At 46.8% G+C, this 9,177-nt stretch overlaps 1 long non-coding RNA gene across 1 annotated transcript; it reads right to left on the bottom strand.

Moving 5' to 3' along the window:
* Positions 1-1,240: 1,240 nt before the first annotated feature.
* On the bottom strand, positions 1,241-4,263 carry LOC137843828 (uncharacterized). The gene is made up of 3 exons (XR_011089713.1): positions 4,119-4,263; positions 3,322-3,552; positions 1,241-2,771 (listed from the first exon to the last, which is right to left on the bottom strand). It is a non-coding gene; the product is annotated as an uncharacterized lncRNA (long non-coding RNA).
* Between the last annotated feature and the right edge of the window lie 4,914 nt (positions 4,264-9,177).

Genomic DNA, 9,177 nt, shown 5'->3' with positions numbered 1-9,177 from the left:
TTTCAGCAGCGGCATGGAGGGGATACGGGGTCTCTGCAGCACTGCCGATTTGCCTACGGGGATGAGAAGAGACCTGCTGAGCTCCTGTGGAGCAGGACCAGGCTGTTCTCTGTCTGTGGCTGGAGCACTGAAGCTGTGTCCCCATGCGCTCAGTGATGCCGAGCTCCTGGTGCAGCACTCAAGGGCTCAGCAGGGAGCCCCAGTGCTCCTCCTCACCCCGTCTGCTGCGACGCTCTAGGAGCTGCTCCTCCCCGGGCAGCTGTGCCCAGCTGCTGAAGGGGAAGGAGAGGGCTTTGGCAGCTCTGTGACACTACTGGAAAGGAGAAGTCTTTCATCCTAAATAATCATCCCTTGCCTTTTTGGCTAGAGAGAACAGAATGGCAGATCACAAAATGGTTGAGGCTGGAAGAGTGCTATTCATGTGCAGATGCGGAGGTCACTCGTATCCCGAATGAGACATTAAAGCTTTCTGAACAGCAACCCCATGCACAGCTAAACCTCTTAAGAGGAGCTAGCTGACACAATCCATCCTCTTCCAGAGGCCCGAGAAGAATACACGCTAGAATTCTTTTCTGCAAATCAATAACACTTCAATAAAGGGATTATCAGAAAAACAATATCATATTTTCTAGAAAGCTCATTATAAAGCACAAACAGCTCGGTAATGTATTTAAATTGTTCATTTCTGAGCATTGCCTTGGGATCGTAATAGATTTTTTTTTTCCCCAGAACAGAATCAGATTAGGATGATTAGTTGTTTTTCCCACAATAGCCAAGCAGCAGGGCAAGAGAATCACTGCAGCTTTGCCAGTGCCTGAGGTTAGACTGGGACTTGGGGAAAGAAATCCTTTCTCTCCTTTCTATCATATCTTACTGGTGAACTGGTTGGAAATAGAGGTCATCAGCAGGTTCTCCTCCTTACCTGCCCATCAGGCAAAGGGACTGCTCTACCCAAGGCAGTGTACCCCGAGGTTCCCTGCAGAGAATAGCGGGGAGTAGGGGATGAGGTGAGCCAGAGAATTCAGCACCGTCTCCTCCAGCAGTACAAGAGAAGGCAAGCAGGTGGGATAAATTCCCAATGAGCCATCTCCTTCCTGGATTGTCACTGCTCCCTAGGAAATCACTTGGGTTATGTCTATTTAGAGAGATAGGTACATGTAATGCTAAAGTCTTCAGCCAGGTATTCAACAGAGAAGCATAGCTATTAAGCTTAAGGCCATGGTTCATAATTAAAATGCTCCTGTTTCTGCCTATTTTGGATGACCAGGAGGTTGGTTTTAGTGTCACAAGGAACAAGGCAGAGCAGAGGTGGAAATTCACCCAGCACAGGGCAAGGACAAGGGTATTGGGCATACTGGGAGTCCTTATTTCTGCCTATGAAGGGGATTTTCAGATCAGTACACTGAAAATGAGCCAAATAAATACATATGTGCTGCAGTCAGAGCAGGTCCACGTGTGTCTGCAAAAATTAAGCCCTTCACACCCTTCCTGAGGGCTTTTCTGCATGGCTCCCCTTCTCATCACTAACAAAAGAGCCAGTCAGCCTCTCCCGCTGAGCTCAGAACGGGAAGCTGATATTTTAGTGATTGCTTTTTCACTTTTTTTTTTTTTTTTTTTCCAGAGCCATTACAAAACATACAACCAGCACAGCCAAATCTCATTGTAGGGTGAACTCACCACCCTGAAATCAAATTCTCATGGAAATGAAATGGCTGACCCAAAATCTCCTGAGCACTGGATGAGCTTGCATGATAAACAACTTGTAATGGCTCTGCTGGCACCACTGCCTCTGTTAAATGTCACTGCTTCTCTAAATACCTTCCGGGAGATGTCTGCTTTATCTGTATGCTGTATTTTCCCCTTTTCATTATCAGCGTCTGCAAAGTTGCCATCCTGGAAGCCGTTGTCCAGGGACTGCAGAGAGCTCCAGATTCATTTCCCTCACTGTTCACATCAGCTATTCCTCAATATACATGTGGAATTTTAGCTCGGGACCGTTTTAAAGCAAGCTGCCTGTCATGATGGAGGCTGGACACATCCTCGTGGTGATGCATCTGCTGGTCCCTGCTGCCCGGCCACCTGCCAGCCCTTGTGGGGCAACACAAGTCACCAGCACCAGCACCCTCACCCTGCTTCCCTTTGGGGACCACTTTTTGCCTTCTTTGAGTCAATGGGATGTTTGCACTACCCTCAGGCTTTTATTACACAAGTCTGTATTGGGGCTACTAAAAATAATTTGCATCAGGTTAGAAAAAAGTAATGCCAGAATGGCGTTAACCCCACGAGCAGCGCCAAGCAGATAACCCAGCCCAGCAGTCGATTCCCCATCATACAGCAAACCCTGCTTTGTTCTCTCTGAATGTCACTGAAGTCTGTAAAATAGGTCTAAATACAATTAGGAAGCACTGAAAGTTAAATGATTGGGGCATTTGCATCCAGCTGTTAGCCTGAAGCATGGACTGCTGTGTGCAGAGCTCAAGGGTTCAAGTGTTGGCCAAAATAGCAGTAACACAGATCTTCACTGGGTTTTGCTTTGTTTTCAATGGCTTTCCACGGCTTGAAACTGTAGCTCATTACATTAATTGTGCTTTCCTGGATTCTTTGATGGGGTGCATGGGTGGCAGGAAACAACTTAAAGAATAAAAAGCGGCATTGGAGCACATCATATTTCAGCTTCTACTCCCCATGGAAAAATGCATGCATTTCCTGAGAGTTTCTGTTGCTTAATTATGCTGGGATCCATCTCCAGGATATAGAAGAAAACGGGCTGCCTGGAGGGGGGAAATAGTGAGAAGTTAGAAATTCCTGCACACTTGAAAAGGCAGAATCCTGAGGGGATTTGGGGATGCTCAGGAACCTGCTACTGCTGTGGTCCAGGGGTTTCCCATGGCCCCCTCCCTGCAGCAGCCCCCCAGCCCTGCCCAGCACCATCACAAATGCCCTTTAACAGCCCTCAGACCCCACACCAGCACCAAATCCAGCTCGCTCTGCCCCCATGCAGGGCAGGCTGCTGGCAGCCCCCAGCCCACCCCACGCCTTCCCTCAGCACCAGGTACTGCAGCTGAAATTCCCTCGCCACGATGCCTCTGTTGTCACTTTGATGTCGCACGTTTACATCGTGTCCTTGTCACAGATAATAGTTTATTCTGTTGCTTTCTCTGTCACCGTCTCCCTCTCTCTCTTTTTTTCCCTCTCCTGCAGTTTTCTCTCTGCTCTCCATTGTGTGCATACAATAGCCCCTCTCTGTTCTCCACAGACTGCATTGTGCTGTAATTGCTCTCCTATCTCTAAGGAAGGGAAAATTCGCTCTGATTTGATCACCTTATTTTTCTCCGTATAAATGATAAATTCCTCCATTAATCCATCTGTTTTCAGTGGCGTATCTGGGTACAGCATGCATAAAACTCCTTACATAACAGCATGTCAAATTACAAATTTCCCTGTAACACATTCTCTTCAATACTTTTGCTGTTAACACAGCGACTTCCCTTATCTCCTTAAACTCATTCTGGTGCTGAGCCTTCGAGACTTCTTCCAGAGCAGCTTCCCCAGCTGGAAACAAGAGCAGAAGATGCAGTGGCTGAGCAGGACATCCCTTCCTAGGCTCCTTGGGGAAAACCTGACCTGAATTCAGGTCAGGGCGGAGGGGGAATTTTCCAAAATGTTTTCTAGGAAAGTGAATTCTCAGCAGAGGAGAAGGGGAAGACCCTGCCCCGAGTGTCTGCAGCATCTACCAGGTGTGGGGCTGTACTCCCTGCAGCAGGGTGGGCACATGCCAAGGAGCAGCTCCCAGCATCTCGTCCCACTCCCTTGCTTTGTGGAGGATTATTCAACGTTTCCCCAGCTACAACCAGTCACAGCAATTTCCGTAATAACAATATTTTTGCAGCAGAAATTGTATTACAATGGAATCGCTGTTGTTAGAGCTGTTATTATCCCACGATCACTGCCATGATAAAGCTGTGCTCATTACACCCGCAGTAAACTCAGGCTGGGGAGAGTTTAGCATAAGAAGTTGAGACTGAATCTGCCCTTTGGGGACTAGAAATCCAGGTTCTTTTGTACCACTTCTTCTTTCTGTTAGCAAGTGGAAAGGAACCACCCTTGGAGATTGTTACCTCTTAGCTGGTACCAAAACCTCACAGAGCTTCATGCAGCCAAGTGGAAGAGATGTGATGATATCATGTAGCTGAGCATCCTGCTTCTGTAGGACAGGTCTCAGGAAAGGGCAAAGACAGGATAAGACAGCGCAGAATCTCACCTCCTTTATTGTCTGCCTCCCAGGTGATACCTTTGTCTTGGCCAGCTGAAGGGATACTTGATCAATCAGAAGATGATTACACCTTAATCACTTCTCCTTCCATTAATTGGCTCAGCTGCATTTTGTCCCCAAAGAAGCAGCCCTTGTAGAGGACAAGGATGGTTCAGACACCAGAAAAGCCCTCTCCAAGGAACATTTTGGGAGCCTTAACATTCACAGGCATCGCATCCCCCTCTGCTCCAGCACCCACTGCCACCCCCTGCCCACAAGCAACTACCAGGGCAACGCAATTTCAGCATCGGAGATAAAACACTCTCCAATTTTACAAGCAGAGAAAGTATTTTATCAGCACAGACTCTTTTTTACTAGCCCAGCATAAAAACTATCAAACTGTATAAATAAACCTGGGGAATTATCTCCTCCCTCAGCCAGGACCCTCGCTGGGCCCTGAATGGATTCATTTAAAATGGGTTATAAATTTCTGATAAAGGATATTTCAGCTCCAAATTGAGTATTTAATGGTGCTTTCACTCCATGTCTGCAGGGCAAGGCGCAGTTCTCAGTGGGCTGATTCCACCCGAGTGGCCTGGGAGTTGCCCTGCATCCCACCCCACATCACAGTGAGGTGCTGGGCAGCCTCTCCTGCTCCTCACCTGCATGCTGCTGCGGCTGCCTGCCTGATTGAAGTGTGAACTGGACTAAAATCATGTTTGCAAACTGCTGGGGAAGGCTGTGAGATGCTGCTGAACCGTGCTGCCCTGGGGAGCGCAGCACTGACAGCAGCATGGTGCTGGAGCAGCGTCCAGGCTGCCTCTGGCCTGGGACCTCCGCAAGCATATTGCACATCTCCATGTTCCACTCCTGTGCTGGGCATAAATTCAGCTCCCAGCTTCCCTTTCCCACTTCATTTAAATGCCAGCACAGAACTGGAACACCAGGAGGAGAGGGCAAAGAGAGGGAGACAGAGCGAAAGCAAGCTTTTGCCTAACAAACGAGAGCACAAGCGGACCAAATAAATAGCAGCACACTTTGGCAAGAAGAGCGCCAGGGAAGCTTTCAAAGCAAGACCAGCATCCAGCGATGCAGGCAGCACAGCTGATTGATGGGATCCTGCCTCTCCAGCTCCCAATCTATGCACTTGTTTCTTTTATGCAAGAGCTCTATTAAATGCTACAGAAAAGTAATATTGGAACATGGTCCGAGGCAACACACGGGGAATTAGCAGCCTGCACCTGAATTTCCAATTCATTTAACAGGAAGATGGTGGGAGAGGGAGAAACAACAAACCCTGGGCTGCTTGGAAGGATGGAGCCCTGAGCGGTGGGCCACAGTTTCAACCTCCTGCTCTCTGCTGCAGCCCTGACCATGGGGATGCAAAAGACCTCTAAGTCCTTTGCTTCACTCCCTGCCACTGCTCAGCAGGATGCAAACAACCACCAAGCCCTTCCTTTCCTGGGGGAAAGGAAGATTGTTCTGCCAATGTTGCAGTAGTATGGGTTCAGAGTGGCTGGTGCACATACAGAAGCTTCTGCCCTTTGCTTCCCAATGTTTCTCTGACCGATGCGAAGCAGCTGTTCTGCTGTTCAGCATCTTTCGGATGAAAAACTCTGGCAGTGCTCACACATTTATGGGAAACCTGAGAAAAACTTCTACATTTCCTGCTGGACACAGTTTTAGTCCAGGGGGAATGTTTATGGCCAAGTTATTCCAGCTGGAACTAAAGATAACAAGAGAAAACCTGACAGCCCATTAAATCCAGAAGTAGTGCTGGGTGGGACTGAAACTCTGAAGTGCCTGCAGCAGTAAAAGTAGGAGGTAATCTCCAACCAGGGCCAAAACAGCAGTTTTTGCTATTTATTAAACAAAAAAAAAACAAAAAAAAAAAAAAACAAAACAAAAAAAAAACAAACAAACAAACAAACAAACAAAAAAAAAATCAGGGAAAAAGGCTGGATTTCCCTCCAGTTGGCTGTTTGTTATTGTATGTGGCACTGTGGGCAGAGGTAACAGCTCATGGGCACGTGAAATGACAGTCCCCACAATTAGTAAATAAAGAACAGTGATAAGCTTTGGCAGATATCAGGGTAGCAAAGTTTTCCAGGTAATCATTGTGTCTGAACCAGCCTTTCACCATCCCAGGTTTGCACCCCTGCCACTCTGCAGCTGGGGGATAAAATATTCCACCCTTAGCAGAACATGCCACCATGTGGTCACCACTACAACAGGATGAATATGCCCTGAGAATAGGTTTCTGTACAGACCAGCAGAGATACGTTATATCTTACCTACCTTTTCATAAAGGAGCGACTGTCTTTACACAGCCAAACCTCTGCTGTAACCATGTCTGTGCTAAGCAGGTCAAGAACAGCGCAAACAGATGTAACCCTCGCATGTAGAACAGCCTCTAATTTATTGACCGTGTTCTCCCAAATGACTGAACCTGCCAAATAGCTCAGCTTCTACAGCTGCCTTTAGATTTTCCAGCAAATTCAGTTGACACTTAGGTATGGAAATTAAATCCCTAAGTTTTCCAGGGTATGCCGCTTCCACCACTACTACATCATCCCTAGTGCCTGACCTCCTTTAAAAAGGCTGGCTACCTGCATTGAAAAGTGTCCCCAGTGATTTGACGGGTTGGTTTTCTGTTTACCCACCACCATCCCTACCTGTCTTGCATTTTGCTGCAGTAGCACGTGGGAGTCAAAGCTTGTAGTCACATCTGTGCCTTCTTTCAACAATAGATAAAGATGAAATAATCATAATAACTATTACTTATATGCTCAGATATCGCAGTAGAGAGTAACAAAAGGAAGTCTATAAACAAATCAATCTAGGGGTTTTCATCTTCAGAGTTCCTCAAGTGCCTTGAAACAAATTCTCTTTCCTTCAGTGTTAGCAGCATGTAGGTTTTTGATTCAGATCCATGCTTCTTGTACTTTATACTGATTTTAATCAGTCTCTGCTGCATGGAGAAGCAGAACAGCCTCACCATGAGAACAAAGTTGCCACATTTCCCTGTAATCTTCAGACAGTTGTTTTTGTTTTTTTGCACATGAACAGCCACTGTCAAGGAGGAAGCCTGGGGTGAGGTTAGTGAGTGCTGCCTCCGTGTTAACTGCCTCTGCCTCGAAGGGCAAATTTCTCAAAAGCCAGGTGTGCTGCACCAGAGGCTGCTAAGGCTGCCAGGCATTGACCCCCAGAACTCAAACTGCAGAAAGAAACAAAAAGAGGTAAATTGGTGTTTGTTTTTTTTTGTTGTTTTTTTTTTTGTTTGTTTTTTTAATCAGATTAAGTTTTACAGCTCAGTATTTCCCTCAGTTTGGACATGAAACGCATGGCAATGTATTTTTCAATGAACTGCAATCATTATCCACACTAGTTCATTAATTCTTCAATTTCCAGTCTCAGTAAGGTCTCTAAGATTTCTGGAAAAAACAATTCACCCTTTGGAGGTCCTTGACAAAACACTTGTAAGGACAGAAGATGTCAAAAATGATGGATGGCTCCAGGTGTGTCAGAGCAGGGGGGTGCCTGGCTCTGAGCCTTCTTCCTTGTCCTCCCTTAGGCAGAGCTTGGGGGCTTTTTTTCTGGAGGAGAGAGCTCAGCTCTGCTACTTGGAGCTGTGTGCCTTGGGTCGTTGTCGTTTTGGTGGTTTTCTTCCCCAGCACCCCCCCAAATCCTGTATCAATGTTGCCATCACTCTGCACACGTGGTCATACACCCCTCGGTTATGCCAAGCAGCAGAGAAGCAGCCTCCCCGAGCTGATTGCTCTGTCAGACCTACCAGGAGGTGACAAATCTCCTGGGTCCTGCTCCCCAGAACAGTTTCCCAGTCCCACTTGCAGCTCTGTCCAGCCAAACACCACAAAGCTGCACCTGGCTGCGCACGTGCAGGCTCCTGCCACCTTGCCAGGAAAGGTGTTTGGTGACACCATGGCTTTGACATGAGAGTGATATTTTTCTTGAACTCCTATCAAGTTCCTCTGATGCACACAGTGTTGAATCTGTTTGTGTTACTCCTGGGAACCGTTATCGAAGAAAAACATATGCTAATGAGTGTTGTTGGTTCAGCAGTGTTTAAAATGCATGTTTTGTTTTTTTCCTTTTGGTCAAAAGGTTCTTTTATCTGCCAGATTTTCAGATGCGCTTTGCTCAAACTGGAAGACTTAACAAGATTTGATATTTTATTGGCAGCCCTTCTCGATGGGCTGCAACTGCCCCATTAAGATGCAGCCAGCATGCTTCAAAGCAACTTGTACTCGATCTGCTCCACTCCCTCCAAGGCTTGCCTGGGAGCAGCTGCCCATGTCATACAAAGTAGGGGAGAGAAGCTACCAAATTTCAAAAGCAGGCTATGAAAGTTTTTCCTTTTTTTTTTTTTTTTTTAAATTCTAAAATGTTGCTTTATAATAGCTGGATCTAAACCACGTTGAATTCAAAATCCCACTGGCCCAAGGAGCATCTCCATCACTTGCAGGCTCTGTCACCTTTCACAGCAGTCAGGCTTCAAACAAACCATGAGCAGCAGACCCAGGGGCACCCAGCCTCAGCCAGGCTACCCAGCTGCTCCATCCCATCCCATCCCATCCCATCCCATCCCATCCCATCCCATCCCATCCCATCCCATCCGCCAACCTTCAGGAGCTGCTCAGCTGGCAGAGCTTGCTTGAAACCAGACAGGGTTCGCAGCTCAGAATTAATGTTTTGGAACACAATATTATTGGGCTGATTTTAAATAGATGTTTCCCTTCTCATTGGTAATAAAGTGAGTGGTGCTAAGAAAGCCAGAGAAAATGATATAAGCCCAGCCTGCTTATTGCTTTGGAAGCGTCTTTAAATATTTCCCTCCCACAGTCAGTGCTGGAATGTGAGGAGCAAATGACAGGTAGAAGAGAGCAGATGAATATCTATTTATG

This window comes from Anas acuta, chromosome 23 (assembly GCF_963932015.1).
Source record: "Anas acuta chromosome 23, bAnaAcu1.1, whole genome shotgun sequence".
Classification (NCBI taxonomy): Eukaryota; Metazoa; Chordata; class Aves; order Anseriformes; family Anatidae; genus Anas; species Anas acuta.
This window is presented reverse-complemented; position numbering and strand designations above follow the sequence as displayed.